Source organism: Mesoplodon densirostris, chromosome 20 (genome assembly GCF_025265405.1).
Source record: "Mesoplodon densirostris isolate mMesDen1 chromosome 20, mMesDen1 primary haplotype, whole genome shotgun sequence".
Taxonomy (NCBI): Eukaryota; Metazoa; Chordata; class Mammalia; order Artiodactyla; family Ziphiidae; genus Mesoplodon; species Mesoplodon densirostris.
The window spans coordinates 19,778,213-19,794,708 of NC_082680.1; the positions used below are offsets into that span (position 1 = coordinate 19,778,213).

The 16,496-nt window shown below is 35.3% G+C and overlaps 1 protein-coding gene across 3 annotated transcripts in view; it reads left to right on the forward strand.

The window, feature by feature from the left end:
- Window positions 1-16,496, forward strand: part of SGCZ (sarcoglycan zeta) — a 323,269-nt gene that overhangs the window by 187,436 nt on the left and 119,337 nt on the right. The gene's annotated exons all lie outside the window — the stretch shown is intronic.

Here is a 16,496-nt window from a genome sequence, read left to right on the forward strand (position 1 = left end):
TCCCCCTCCCCCTCCCCCTCCCCCTACTCCCCCTTCTCCTCCTCCTCCTCCTCCTCCTCCTATTTTTCTAGTTTTGTTTTCTTCAGTGGCAAGAATCATTTCCTTTCATCTTAACACACTAATCTCAAACACTATAGGTGGGCCTGTATGTTTTCAATAGGTATTGTGAAATATTTCCTCATGAAATATGAAGCATGACCTCAATATCTCAATGTTTTATCTTCTAAGTTTCCTGAGAGGTGGTGGAGTACTAAGAAGTTTCCACTGTCATGGAGCGGCGTTTATGCAAGGCCCTTTCTATAGCTCTGGTGGGAAATTCTGCCATTCTTACAGCTGCCTCATATAACTCATTTGACTGAGTTTTTCTCTTAAGAGTTGAGCAGAATAGATCAACTTTATATTCCAAATCAACATTCTGACTATAATTGTTTTAGGCTAAATTTACCCAGTTTATTCAGATAGTCTCCACTTGACAAGTTTATTTGTTTGTTTATTTGTCTGTAACATATCTGGCTTAATCTCCCCTGGGCTAACTTCAGTCTGTGAGAGAAATCTAACTGGATCTGCAGCTGAACTCAGTAAGTCACATTTTACAATATTGATATAGCCACAGATAAAACAATGACCTCTTATTCTCAACAATATGTTTCTACTAATGTGACTGTGATTGTTTTAGTTTTTTGACAGCCATAACACCCTTATTTTATATTTACTTGCATGCAATTACACACATAGGTCTCTTCACATGTACTGATAAGCCAATTCTTGCCCATTTGCTACATATATATATATATATATATATATATATATATATATATATATATATATAGTCACTGTGATGTATCACTTTAAATATATTTTTATTTAGTTTTATAAATGCAACACTTTTTGTTTGGAGGTACATTACTTATTCCACTCTCTGATATAAACAGAATTTGATAAATATGTCTTATGGGCTTCATCCAAATATATATTTTTTAAATTTGAACAGGATAAACCAAACAGAGTACCCTCTAGCACACCTTGAGAAACGTCCCTTAAAATTGACATTAACCTTGCTGTATGAGTATTGAAAATGATTGTGTAAAGTACAGTGAACACACTTTACTGTAACCGGCTCAGATCTCACTGTCTCATGCAAAAATTGTCATGTTAGTCAGTCAAAGGTCTGGCAGATACTAGCATATATTTATAACATTTCTTTGTTCTAGTAACTGAATAATAAAAAATTAGTGACTTTTAACATCCACTGTTAAAGAGGACATAGGAAATTTCAGCCAACTAAAACTCTCACTGCTACAAATAGAATAAGGTGAATAAATTAAACTTTTTAAAAAGTTCTACAGATATGAGAGAACTTTGTAATCTCTAAGGACTAAATAAATTGGAACTATACAGGGAGGTTTTATGAGGTAGACTGATGGTCCCAGCCCTTTTTCTTCCTTGGAATTAATTGAAAATTCCCTCTGTGAACTATGGATTTGGCTTATTCCACACAGATGGATTTTACCTGGAGAATAAGAAGACATTGATGTTTTGTTAGTCTCACAGGTCTGACAAGACTGGATGGAAGTATACTGATTCCAAATATAAGACTATGTCTCCCACAGGAGAGCTAAAGTTTTCTGGAGCTAGAAAGCTAGGCTGGAAAGGTTCAGACATCAGAGTGAGTGCATCTAAAATCAGAATAAACTCTCTGATAATGTCTGGGTACTTAGAATACAAGGTTCCAATAGAGAGAGGATGTCAGTCTCAAGCACACAGGTTGTTCCTTCCTTAAAACCTTTGTCAGAATTTCCATCTTGAAGGGTGCACTTCTAAAGCCAACCTCAAAAGCCCCCAGAAGGAAGAAAGGAATTTCAAATATCTTTTATGTGGAAGAGCAAGAGATTTATCCAGCTCTCAATAAAAGCCTAAAAAGATCATGACCAAGGAACTGACATAACCCAGGGAAAGTTGAGATTTAATAATCCTGAAGCCCAGCCTTGATCCAAATCAAACTCTCAAAGGATTGATGTAATAAGTATCTCACCTTAACTACCTAATGTAAAAAAGAGAAAATATTTTCTGGTGCAAAGTATCATCTGGAGGCACCTTTCATACACCTTGTATATAATACCTAGCATAGAATTAAATATTACTGGACATGCAAAGAGGCAGGAATAACCAAAAATCAAGAGACAAACAGCAATATAAGACATACAGATGATCTCAGCACTGGAGTAAGCAGAAAAGGTCATTAACATAATTACGAATGTTATATCAATGAAAAATAATGGAGAAGATGCATATAAAAATTTCAACTGAAAGCACCAAATATACATTCTGTAATGAAAAAAATGTCAATATTCAAAATTATGGAAAAGCATTGTTTGGTTTGAATAGTAAGATTGATGCACATACAAGCAGGATCAATCTCAGCTGGGATAAATTGAAATCAAATAATAATACAGGTTTAAATTCAACCACTTCAATACTAATATTAAATTTAAATGGCATGAACTCCAAGTGGAAGACAAGGATTGTCAGAATGGATAGAGATAAACCCAGCTGTTTACAGGAGAAACAGCTTAAAGTTAAAGAGATGGGTAATTTGAAAAGAAAAAGAAAAAAAAAACATATACCAGGCACATAATTACTAAAAGGACATAGTATAGCTATATTTAAATCAGATAAATTCTACTTTAGTGTAAGAATATTATCACTAGAAACAAAAAGGGACATGTATTAATAAAACGGTCAATTCAAGAGGAAGATACAACAATCCTTAATTTCCAGAGGTCTAATAACACTTCAAAATATATAAAGCAGAAGTTGAAAGAAATAAAAGGAAAAATCAAACAAGCAAAAAAATAAGTTCTAAACCAGAGAAAAATTCTATTACATTTTTTATTTGACAAGTTTGGAATATAAACTGTAGTTTAATTCAGGGCCTCCAACTTGTTTTTGTAAATAAAGTTGTAGGAGACACAGCCATACTCATTGGGTTATGTATCACCTATGGCTGTGTTTGCTCTACTACAGTAAAGTTGATTGGTTATGAAGGAGACCATATGGCCTACAAATCCTAAAATGTTTACTATCTGGCCTCCTGCAAAAAACAAAAAACAAAACAAAACAAAAGTTTGCCAATTCTTGTGTTAGATAATTGTATCTCAGCAATGTTGAAAATGCTGATTTGAGAATTGTACCATGGTTATATAAGAGAATGTTGTTCTTGTTGTTTTATAATCCACACTTAAGTATTCAGCATACAGGAACACAAAGTACTCAAAACACTCTCAAATGGTTCAGGAAAAGTAATTTTTATTTACATATGGAAAATTATTGGGATGATCAGAGGGTAAGTTTTCAGGGCACATGTAAATGACTGGGCATTTTATTAAGTAGGGAGACTTTATCTGCTGAACATGAAAAATTTAGGTACTCTCATCTCTTACATTCTCTTAAAGAGAACTTATAGTAAAATGCTGAGAGAGTTAAACAGAGGAAAGGAGATGGAAGTTTTCTGAAAAGTAAAAAGGATTACAATTTAATTGAACAGAATGGGAAAAACGGATTTATGAGGATACTTAGGATTACTGGGTAATATTAAGGTTCTCCTTGAGTTTGGTCATTGTGAACCCGTTATGATATCAGCTTCCTTGTTTGTGTGATTATTTCCAGCAATTCTGTTATGTGGGAAAAGACAGAATATCACCTAGATATTCATTCAGAGGTGGCATTTCTCAGACTATATGAACAAATGGAGAAGGAACAAGCATATTGAAAGTATTTGAAAGAGAATGATTATAGTGATGACCTAGAGAAAGGGGATTTGAAAAGAAAGATGGCATAGTCAGAAAGGAATAAGGGGTAAGGAGAAGAGGATCATGCAAAGGATCGGAGGTCTTGATGAACTGAAACTAAATTTTGTAGTAGAGGCACTGGGGCAAGTGAAATGGATGAAGGTGGCTGTGAGCAGAGTGTGGGAAGCTTTATTTGTGATTTTGAAAGTCTATTTTCTGATTTCAGTGTGCAACCATAGAGGTTGGTGGCTGAGGAAGAGTTGAGGAAAAGTAATTGTACGTGGAGAGGTAAAGTAAATGACACTAAGTGCCTAAAATACCAAGAATGATCACAGGAATACAGAGTAAGAGAGTGACCTGGTTTATAAAATATTCATGAATATGAGTGTGTGTGTGTGTGTGTGTGTGTGTGTGTGTGTGTGTGTGTGTGTGTAGAAGTCATGGTGGGAATGACCAAGAGATGGTGAGTGGCATAAATGAGGACAGGAAGGGGGATGGAATAAATCGATGACGGGATTCTCAACAATATATGGTATTTAGGAGAAAGAGGAACAATACTGTGGATGTGGAGCAAAGATATATAATGCACCTTCTGACTCTGAGCTACAGTGGTGTCTGAGAATTAATAGCTTTTAGGGAGGGATGCAGGAGGATCAGTAGGGGCTAAGCAGAATTCAATTAAAGCAAAGAGGGAGAAAAATATTCTGAATCATGTTCGGGACATATGAGAATTTCCTTTGATCCTTCACATAGTTGATGTACAATAAACATTTTTTGAATTCCTTGTTTTGATAGCATGTAAGGAATAAAAAGAAGAATAAGTTTACTGCCTTTAGACAGAGCCAATATGGCTTGAAGACTGGTTTGATATAGACTAAGATGAATACATCTAGTTATATCAATGTTGGTAGGATATTGATGACATTCAGAAATATTAGAACACAGTGCAAGGAAAATATGTATTTATTTGGGCACATTGAATTTGAGGTGCAAAAAGAATTTTGTTTGGGAATAATGTCCTTTCATGTCTCAAGACTCCCACATATACATACACATATGTCGTGAAAGTATATTTGTATTATAATAAGGTGTCATATCACAGTCCCCTCTATATGTTCTGGATTGACCCCAAGATTCTTTGTTTTTCTCTCAGATTATATATTTTTAATTCAAAAAGAGTGCCTTTCATTGCATATTTTTATTAAGAGAGTTGACTACAATCATCTTGTTTCTGTTTACTTAGCATTTAGATTTTATGTATCTCTATATAATCTATACATTTGAGTCCCCACTTTTTAAAATTCAGTTTGATTGGGTAGTGAAAGGGTACTTTGCATATGATTCTCAAAGATTTGTAATATAAATAAGTTAAGAACTACCTAGTGGATAAAATACTGCATAAATTAAAAACAACAGAAAACTCAAGACAGCAAGAGATAGTAGAACTAATGGTGGTAGATTGCACTTAGCTATTTTAAACAATATACATAAAGCATTGTGACATACTACCTGGCACATAAGAACTCATGAAATAATTTCTTATTAATATTATATAAACGGGCCTCCCTGGTGGCGCAGTGGTTAAGAGTCTGCCTGCCGATGCAGGGGATACGGGTTCGTGCCCCGGTCTGGGAGGATCCCATATGCCGCGGAGCGGCTGGGCCCGTGAGCCATGGCCGCTGGGCCTGCGCATCCGGAGCCTGTGCTCCGCAACGGGAGAGGCCACAACAGTGAGAGGCCCACATACCGCAAAAAGAAAAAAAAAAAAAATTATATAAACTTATTATCTCATTTAATTATACTAACTAATGAGGTATGCATGCTTACGTCAGTTCACTAAGTAGAAGCTTATGTCAGTTCACTAAGTAGAAAACTAAGTATCATGGCTTCTCTATTTTATCTCTAAATTACTATCTTGAATACACCCATTTTATAAAGCAATAAGACTAGGACTCCATCCCAATAATATGAATATAAAATCTTTTGTCCCATTATAGTAATGAAAATCATGTAAGCTCTCAAAATTTATAGTTGTGATAAAATATAGACAGTAGCAAAGGAAAACTTTGTCTGATCTGTAATAACATCAACCTCATCATTTAAAGAGGGATATAATTATCAGAATATAAACACTACTTTTATTCTCTATTATGCCATTCTCTTTTCTTATATACTTTCCCCCTCTCTTGTCTTAGCAGTCCTGCCATCACACATATGATAACTAGCCAAGCAAATCATCTTTGCTATAAGCTTGGTGAAAAAGCCAAAACATATGAGCTAAGTACACTGAAGAAAGGGTAAAATAAATAGCAACAAAAGCATAAAAACATGACTTCCTTGGTGGAAAGTTGTTCAAAGTCAATGTCACACAAATTTTCTTTCCAACCACAAAGGAATCAACAGTAATAATCATTATTAGTGGTGGTGTTTCCCAATATTTAGTAAGACAGTGTATAAAATCTAAGTGCCTTGAAGAAACCACCAGAAATTTAAGATTTAAGGGCTCAGGAACAATAGTATTAAAAGAAGTCAAAGCAATATTCTTCCTAGAGTCATACTTTATATGACTACAGTATTAATGATGAAATTGCATTTAGCCTAGTCGTTTAGAAAATTTAGTGTTAACAATATTCCTATTTTTTAAAGGGAAGAATTTAGTAGTGTTAGAGGAGTAAAATCTTACCTTTAGGTTACAGAAACATTTAATCATCTTGATTCTCTCCTACTCTGCTATAATATATATTACATTAACTAGATTTATATTCCTACCTATTTTTGAAAATGCAATTTTTAAGACATTTCCCACATTTTGTTATATCAGAACAAGCAGACCGTTCATTTATATGTATTCAGAATAGGACAGTCCTAGTTATCATCCATAGCATTATGTTATTATATTTGACAATGATGGAAGATTGTGTATGTAGTATGCCTATACCTATAATAAAAGTAGATTAGATTAATTTGTTCCTAATTCAAATTTGATTCCATTTGAACAAAATCCCAAATCATATGGCTCAGAACAAAGTCTGTATTTGACTTCCACAACTTAAAAAGACATTGACAAAATGAAAAGGAGCTGAGCAAATCCCCAAAGCTGATTAATATTTATATTTAGACCTAGTTCATTTTCACCAAGATCAAGTTGTTATTTAACAGACCAAGTTAAAGAATGAGTTTTCACCAGAGGCCAGCTAATATTTATTTTCTCTAAGGACTAAAAAATTAGAACCTGATGCATGATGATTCAGATTAGAAAAAAGAGAAAATGTTTTGAAGTTTCAGAGTTATTAACTATCACAATGAATATTATTGAGGCTGTGAGTTTCCTTTGCATATGTTAAGACTGGCCTCCTTCTATCATCCATGTGGGATAATATATGCAGCTTTAGCTGCCAGAAGTTGTGCAGTGAAAACAGCTACATTTAACATTGTGATGTGATAATATACTCTATAGATGAGGATTCTCCTTGTACCTCTGCTTTTTTGTTAATAAAGTAGATTCAGATTTTATTTTTATTGTGAAATAATTAGAGAGATTTATGGAATCATTTATCCTAGTCAGCTTGTTCTTTTTATTATAGAATGGGTTAAAAAGAAAGTTTAATCTTTAAAAAAAATCCTCTAAGAATTCAAGATTTGCATGCATGTCATTGTGGTAATCTGTAGCTTTTGTGTACCTGGTTGTCTACGGTTATAGTTTAAAAAAAAAAAGCAGTAAACAGATGAACCTGAACCTTAAATTATTTAACATATTGTAAAGTTCGTAAATGTATGTTTTAGGAATGTTCTGTATAAGTTCTCAAAGAAAATCAGAGATGAACTCACATAACTAGTTTTTGTACATTTCCATGAAAAATAGCATGTTACACATTGCAGGTTTTCAATCACTTGTCTGCAGCTACACTCAACATGCTCCTGGATATTGCACTGGTTATACATGTAGTTGCTGTTATTTTCACAACGGCCGTTTAAAAATAACCCAGAGGCTGAATTCAGGAAGTGAAGTTGAAGTTTATTGAAATTTGAGGAACGACTGTGCAGTGATATATAGAAACAAGAAAATAAGTTGGTTTTGCCATTAAAAATGAACAAAGTTGATTAGTAAATGAGCCAAGTTGTCCTTCAATTCTGTATCAAATGTCCACTGAAAGTTTTGATTATTAAAATCTATACAATTAAAATATTATATACCCCTTGTTACATGGGTATACTATCAAAACCTTTATCTCAAGGTTATTTCAACAATAAGCATAATTGACAGTGTTATAGCTCTGAGGTTTTCTGTAGACATTAAAAACTCCTATAATGAAAATTAAGCAAAAGTGAGGACTTTTTCAGTAACAATAATTAACCATGTTTTTTTCAAGTTAAAAATAAATGTACAATTTTAAATTAAATGGCAAACTAATATGGCTACTGATTCTCTTCCTCAAAGCTTAACCTGAGAGAGGTTCCAGAAACAAGAGAGGTTTATGAATCTTGTAACCTAACAGAAAAACTTTGATAACACAGTTATAAAATGAGTGTAACTGTGTTTAAATAAAACTTCATTTATGGAACACTTTTAAATTTAAATTTTAATAAAATTTTAATAAAAATATTCTTAACTTGTAGGCTGTAGAAAAACAAACAGCAGGTAGGATTTGCCAAGTAGGCTGTAATTTACTGATCCCTAAGCCAAAAGGAAAAAGACCGGGTCTAAGGGGTCTTCCAAAAGAGAGGTGGGATAGGGAGGATGGGAGAGAGATGCAAGAGGGAGGAGATATGGGATTTTATGTAAATGTGTAGCTGATGCACTATGTTATAAAGCAGAAACGAATACACCATTGTAAAGCAATTATACTCCAATAAAGATATTTTTTTTAATCAGAAATGATTGAAGAAAGAATTAGAAAAAAGTTGAGCTATGAAGTAAAAAAGTATGTAATCTGAGTACCCAATTATCAATAAATATATATCTAAAATTCACACAGTGATCATTTCTAGAGGTAGGAATTTAAGGTACTTTTATTTTTTTCTTTTCTATTTTTCTAAAATTCCCATAATGAACATGTTATGTTTTTATTATTAGGAAATAAATCATTTTAAATCTGGAGAAAAAATTTGATCTCTAAATTTTTTAATATCTATTTTTCCAATTTGCCTAGTGTATGTCAAGTAGTCATCAGTTTTCATAACATTGTGGGGTTTTTTGTTTGTTTGTTTGTTTTTGTTTTTTGCGGTATGCAGGCCTCTCACTGTTGTGGCCTCTCCCGTTGCGGAGCACAGGCTCAGCGGCCATGGCTCACGGGCCTAGCTGCTCCACGGCATGTGGGATCTTCCCGGACCGGGGCACAAACCCGTGTGCCCTGCATCGGCAGGCAGACTCTCAACCACTGCACCACCAGGGAAGCCCCCCATAACATTGTTTAGGAGAGAAGTGGGACACAAAGTTTCAGATTAATGTATCTCAAAATTAGCCGTAGTCAGAATTTGTTTGGACAGTAGTGTTCATCTGTGGTGGATTTTAAAAAGATAAGACATGCCTACATCTGTTTGCTTTTTTTTACCTCTAAAGGTACCTCTGCAAACACTCAATTAGGTCCTTGATTTTGCATTTTCAAAAATAAATTGGGTAGCTGCAGTTTGATGATCAAAAGCTAAAAGAGCACCTCGTGATATTGTTTAGTTCGTAGCCTCGACAAATACTTCTTCAGATTAATAGCTCAAAATACTGCAATTTTTTTTTACAGGAGATTTGGTTCTATTAGTGACCCCTGAATTGATCTCTTCAACATAACCGTCCTTCTCCATCAGACGTCACCAAAATGCTATGTGATTCACTACAAGTACTAGCACTGATTCTTTTTCCAAAAGCAAATGATGACGAATCACAGCAACCGTTTGTTACTAAAAAAGGAAAATGTATCATTTTGACCAAAAAGATACTTGTGACTGATGAATACCATAAACATTAGAAAATACGGTCTCCTTTCGAAGTGGTTCATCAGGTTGGTACCATCTTTATGCCATTACTGCCACCCACTGTTGGCAGTCTGTAACTGTCCTTGCCTGGAGTCAGGAAAGAAACTCCAGGCCAGAGTTTTGATGGTGAGAAGACGTGTGCGTATAATCTCCAGATCCAGTGACTTATTTTGTTTGTTTCTTTATTTGTTGCAATTCTAGAGTTTTTTGGTAAAACCGGAAGTGGATTGCCTATTTATTCTTGATTGGTCAACTCAAGAATGGGGTACACGTGCTTCCTCTGCTGCAAGCAAACCAAGAACAAAGTAAATAAACCAGCCATCTAAGGTAGTTAGATAGACCTCAGGTAACACTGGCTTTTACATATTGGTGTCATGAAAAGTCATGAGATAGTAGAGTAATGGGTTCTGTTTTTGCTTCACTAAGGCTCCATCCATTCACCTGGCTTGCTAGAGGTCCTAGTGACTGCTTGTAATGGTCTCCAGTTATGCAGCCAGATCTCTACTGTTGCTGCTGTAACTGTTCCTACAAGAGATCGTGAAACCCCATGCTTGACATTGACAGACAAAAGATCCCTGCAGGCTGACTGACGAGTTCCATGAGAGCTCTGAATTCCTTAAACACAACCCAGGAGTGTGGGGGGAGTTAGGACCTTGTGGCACAGCCTTTGATCAGTGGGGTTTAGGGAACCAGATCATTATTGCCCCTGACAGATGATTATCCTCACATTGTCACTGTTTATAAGGCTTCTCTGATGATGAATGTCAATCAGTGGCCATCTGGGTAACTCTTCTCATTATATGTGTTCTTCCTTCTTCCCTGTCCCACTGTGCCCCCCTTCCCCGCCACTGTTCCCCAGGGACAACTTGCACTCCTTAATTAAGTGTTAGCACATAAACTTTTATCTCAGGCTCTGATTTCTAGAGACTTCAAGCTAGGATAGGCAATTAAGATTAAATTAGGTAGCAAAACAAAAGTGGAGCAATGTCTTTCTATTGTTTCACTTTTAAGAGACATTTTCTCATTAAATGCCTAGACTGAGAACTAGGGCCATGTCGTTAAAACATCCATTTATCAGGGGAGAGATGTGGCATTCTAGGAGTTTATGACAGCAACTGACATATTTTTGTGGGCTGAGAATTTAAAAGCATCCTGTGAATTGTTAGAGATAATTCTCATGGGCATTGTGTGTATTTTGAGTCTGTCAAAAATGTGAAGTCCTATGTAGAGGTAGAGCATAGCAGAACAGCAACTTCTTCATTATATTTTAATGGGGTACTACTCCTGTTAGTAAGCCAACTATTTGGTCCGGTAATTGCAAGTAGATTCAACTTTGTAGCTGGAAGATTATACCTATAGATGCCAAACCCATTGGCAGAATACATGCTGCTTGGAAAGTAGCGAGGTAAAGAATACAGAAACCTCGGAGAGCCCGTTATCACCATCTCACAATCTTTCATCCTCCTTTAAGACCTTTTCAGCTTGACATGAGTTGCCCGAGAACAAGTAGCTGATCAGGAGAATCTTAATGCACTCCCTACCTTACACTATTGCTTCTATGCGTACTTTCACCATTGAGGTCATTTTGCTCCCTGTGGTCTTGATTTAACTATTTAGAGGTCTGAGTAGGAGGAAGCAGATCACTTAGATGTTGTGATATTCTCGTGGCTATTAAACTGTTTGAAAATAAGTAGAACTAATAAATAGTATATATTTTACACAATCAGTCCTTTCATTTCAATCTTCCCACTTATGTTCCAGCTGGTATGCTTGTGATGCTTTCTTCCTCCCATCAACATACTAACAATTTAGCAACTCTTAATTCATTGATCATTTATTGACTGATTGATTATAATAAGGAGACCACCCTTCTGTCAAGTTGAAAAGACAGATAGATATGTGAACAAATAATATAGTGGGATACCTGTATTAAGAGCATACTGTCTGGAGGTAGAAGAAATTAGGAAGTGACTATGTCTGAGTGGAGGAGTAAAATATCATTTGTGCTGGCATTTGAAGCTCAGCAGATAAACAAAGAGGAAGGTGTTTCATGAAAAGGAAACAGGTTTGCTAAAGTTGGAAATTATGAAAGAACTTGGCCCGTTCAGCAATCTCTTTGTAGTGGAATATTGCTGAACTTTAAGAAAGTGGAAGTGGGGAAAGATGGCAGTCAGTAATGGGGAGTTAGGCAGGTGTCACACTGAAAAAGCTGGCTGTATCATTCTGGGGAAGTTGGTCTCTATTTCATATGTGAAAGAAAACCAGAAATGATTTAAACAGTGGGCAGACTGGTAGGAGAGAATAAAATGATCAAATTTAAATATTTAGAATCATACCCTTGAAGACAGCATAGGGTGCTGACTAGAAGGAGGAGAAAGTATTGTAGGGAAATAGTTAGGAATGTTTTAGAACATTCCAAGTAAGGGGTAAGCACCTAAATTAAGTCAGTAGATATCGCATAGGCATGGAGGGAGACAAAGATTCTGGTGATAGAAAAGATGTAAAATCATTAAGTACTGATAAAAACTTTGTTGATGATGTCATGGGAGATAAATAAATCAAGAATCACTTACATGTTTCTTTATGAGAACACATGGTACAGGATCTAAATTAAAAATCACTTCAATCATTCAAAAAAAGCACAGTTATTGAATACCTGCTACATTTCAGTCACTGTGATAAGCCCTGGGAATGCAATACTGAATGCTACATGTTCTCCAAGAATCTATGACAAGATGATTAAATGGAATTCTTTTAATCACGGTTTCAGTTGAGACCCAAGAAAATACACACTACATTTCAAAGTAAAGTGTAAGACTACCATACCGGCATTGTAAAAGAGGCATCAGAAAATAATTTATACTATTCATAATGCCCACCAGACTGAGTGTACACCAGTACAGGGGTTCTGTGTAATAGAAGTGAGTTTTTAAAGAGCTTTTCATGTATGAGTTCTCTGCTGTTCCCCAAAGGAGAAGTGTGTTCACCTCTAGCCCAGGGAGTGGCTCCAATTGGGGAATGTGATATGTTCCCTTGGACTCAGTAGGCAAAGTGGACCAATGTTTGACTCAAGCCTGAGAGGTTAAAAGGTGAGAGGCTGGCACATTGGTTCGGCTTTCACTGCTCAAGTTTGGCAGACTAAGAATGCTGAGTGTTTCTCCTGAACCAGATGCCGTCCTCTATGAATGTGAGCTGGCTTGGGGCTGTCTTCCAGCTAAGTGGGCTATCAGCAGGGATAAAGTAGCTTGTAGCTGGGCTTCAGGATTCCCAGGTGTAAGGAAACAGTTTCAAACTACAGGCTGGAGGAGAAGCATTCCGTCGTATAAAGGATCCTGCAAGGGAGGAATCTCCAGCAGCTGGGAGGTGTCCCCAGTGAATCAAAGAAACAACTTTTCCAAAAGGATGAAACAGAGTCTCCTCTAAGCATCTTCAATGGGCATAAAGTGCTAACTCCAGCCCAGGGCGGTATTAGTGAAGGAAGAACATGCCCTGTCCCTTCATTTCTTCCCCCACCCCCGTCATGTTCTGATACTGAATAGAAGGAAAAGGATGTGTAGAAGTGCTGAGTGGTCAAAGAGAGGAAGGAAATATATCTCCTCTTTTAAGTGTAAAGGCAGCTAGAGTCAGCAGTCCCCAGCTGAGGGAGAAGAGAGGAAGTGTGAAGCGCTTGAATAATACACCAGATTAAATGCATTGATTACTACAAAGAGGACTTTCCATTTTCTGAGAGTATCCAGAAGATTCATTGGGCTTTGACTAGATTTCATCCAAAGGGATAGGGAGGAAGTTGTTCTACTGAGTGGGTTGGAATAAGCAATGGAGGAGAACCAAACTGAGATCTAATGTCCCTCCGTGGGTTGACATTTGGTTTCCATGATTAGAAAGCTTGCAGTTTTCAAATGTTTGAATCTTTGACCTTGGTTAGTTAACTGAAATTTGACTATGAGTCAGGAGACCTAGGCACTAGCTCTGACCTTTGTAACTGTGGGCACATGGTCAGACCACCCCGTATTCTCTGTGTTCTCATGTGTACATTAAGGAGTTAAACTAGTTGATCTCTGTGAAGTCTCATGTAAATATCTAAAATGCTGAGTTTAGATGAATAATATTTCTCTGACATATTTCTCTTGTTTAAGAAATGCTAATGACTGGAAAAATCTGAAGTAAGGATATGGGTCTGCCAAAGGTCTAGGGAGCAAAAGAATGTGAGGCCACAATTTCTACTTTACAGTCCTCAGAGAATTATTACTGTTATTCTCATAGCAACTTTGCAGTTTATATAATAATGTCTCTGATTTGAATGCCTTGGAAACATGAATACAAAAGTATAAACAGCAAAATTTTTGTGGGAAAAAAAAAGCATAGAGAAAGGACATATTTAAGGTTGTTGAAATAAATGTTTATGAAGTCTCCAAATGAATATCATTTGAAAGAAAACTGAATTTGGGATACCTTTTGAAGGAGACTGTCATATAATAACATGTTTGGAAAGTAAGAGAAGCCTGTATTAAATTTTGGTAACACACACACACACACAAAAGAACAGTTAGTGTACAGATTTTTAATTTTTTATAACTTAAACCTGTGATCTAAAATCAAGCTCAGTTTGGTCTCTTCAAACGTTTCTAGTTAAAGTCCATGAGAATTTAAAACAAATGGCTTGTGCATAATTTAGTAAGATTAAATATTTATGTAAATCAACTGTTTTCTTTTGTGGGCAAAATTAGTCTTAAAAATGCTGAAAAAACAGTGTTGAATTCACTTGAAATTTCTATTAAACTCCTATTATTTTCAGTACTTTATTTTTTCTATGAAATGTTTAGAATAAAATTAATTTTACTATAATTTAAAACAGCAATAATAGTTTACGAAATTGAGTTCTTAAAATTCTATGTTAATATATACAAATAAAATATCAATAAAATAAGCAAATATTAAAATACTAGAATATATTTAGAAAGAGATTTAACAAAAGAAAGATAACTTGAAGACTTTCCCCCTGAAGCCTGTTTCTGATAAATAATATCAGGAGAGAAGGCCATCTGTCTGAGTGCATACTTGTTAGAAATTTGCAGGTATATTTGCTAAAAATAATCCCATATTTCTTGTAAAACAACAAAAAGAATTTAACAACTTTAAAATCTCTAAGATACTGACAGTATTCAGGTTGCATTTGATATTGTCTGTTTCTTTTCTTTGTTAAGGATAAGTACTGAAATACTTGTACTTAAGTATTTACCCAACACACATGATAGTATATTAAAATGCATGCTATCCCATATCTTTGGATTTTATTGGTTGAAGATTCAGGATAGAATATTTAAATATTCTAAACCTTTAAACATAGTGATTGGGTAGTGTGGTAGGGTAATTAGACATTTTAATTGATAGTATTAGAAATCTACATTTAAATGCTATTATAAGGATTGAGAAATTTCACCAGAAGATTCGATGAGCACTAACTTCTGGGAATGTCCTGGGAGACTGGGAAGAGAGTTGGATGTCCACCTCAGGGCTCTTTGTGTGGGAGAAATGTGTGGCATATGAGCATCGTTTTAGGAAGGGTAAGAGGATTTCTTCCATTCAAAGCCAGAGACATTTTACTGGAATATAAAGGAAGGAATTTATTAAGTCCTTTTCAAGGTGTAATACGTGTTGTAAATAAAATATAATAACTGAGCCTAGGACTGAGCAACTAGGAAGAATAACACAGAAGAGGAACCATATTCTATTGTTTTTATTTTATGTATTATAAATTTTTATAAATATTTTGTACCTATTTAAAAGTCTTAATGAATTATCATCATTAAGGAAAAACTCTTTATTATGACACTTAGGTGATGAAAACATTCCACAGATAAAATTAGAAGATTTTATAGCACTCTTATTTTACTTAAATGTAAACTTCATTTATTTTTAATTTGACATTCACACTTACATGTTTGACTTGATGTATATAGGGGAAATAGATTGCCATCATCCTTTCCATTTCAGAGTCAATCCAAATTAATTCATGAAACAAAAAATTTCCACATATGACATTAGGTTACAAGTCAAGATATGACTATTCAGAGCAAAGGAAACAAAAACAAAAATAAACAAATGGGACCACAGCAAACTAAACTTTTTTTTATTTGCTACCACAGATGCTTCTATCCAGAACAAGTCAAAGAGGAGGTTATAGCAAGCTGTTCAATATTATTATGAATACAGTACTAATATTTTGAAATAAATTTGGAGTCCTTCCCTAGTACGTCAGAAACATCCAGTAGCATAGTATTATGGTGAATATTATTTACTCTCCAAACCAGACATGTTAAAGATTGAAAGAGTGTCCCACTGTTACCAAACTCAGGTTTGGCTGCTCGCCACCTGAAAGCCAGTACTCAAGAGGCAAATGTTGGTAGAAACAGAAAACGTGCTTTAATCATAAAGCCAGCAATCTGGGGAGAAGGTGAACTCATGTTCCAAAATCAGCTCCAAAATTCTGCTCAGCCATGACTGATTTTAGATATAGTCACTGAAAGAAGCTCATCTACATCTGCTTATTCTAAGTGGTACACTGTATCTCCCCTACTGCACGTTGTGTGGCTATGATAACACAGATCCCAGTGCTTTCTTCATGATGACTGGCCCACGCCACAACTATTTCTGAGGTTACCTCGTTAATCCATCCATTCAGACATCATGGATTTTGCTCTTGGTTGCTTTGAGCATAGACAACAGGAAGGGTTTCAGTGG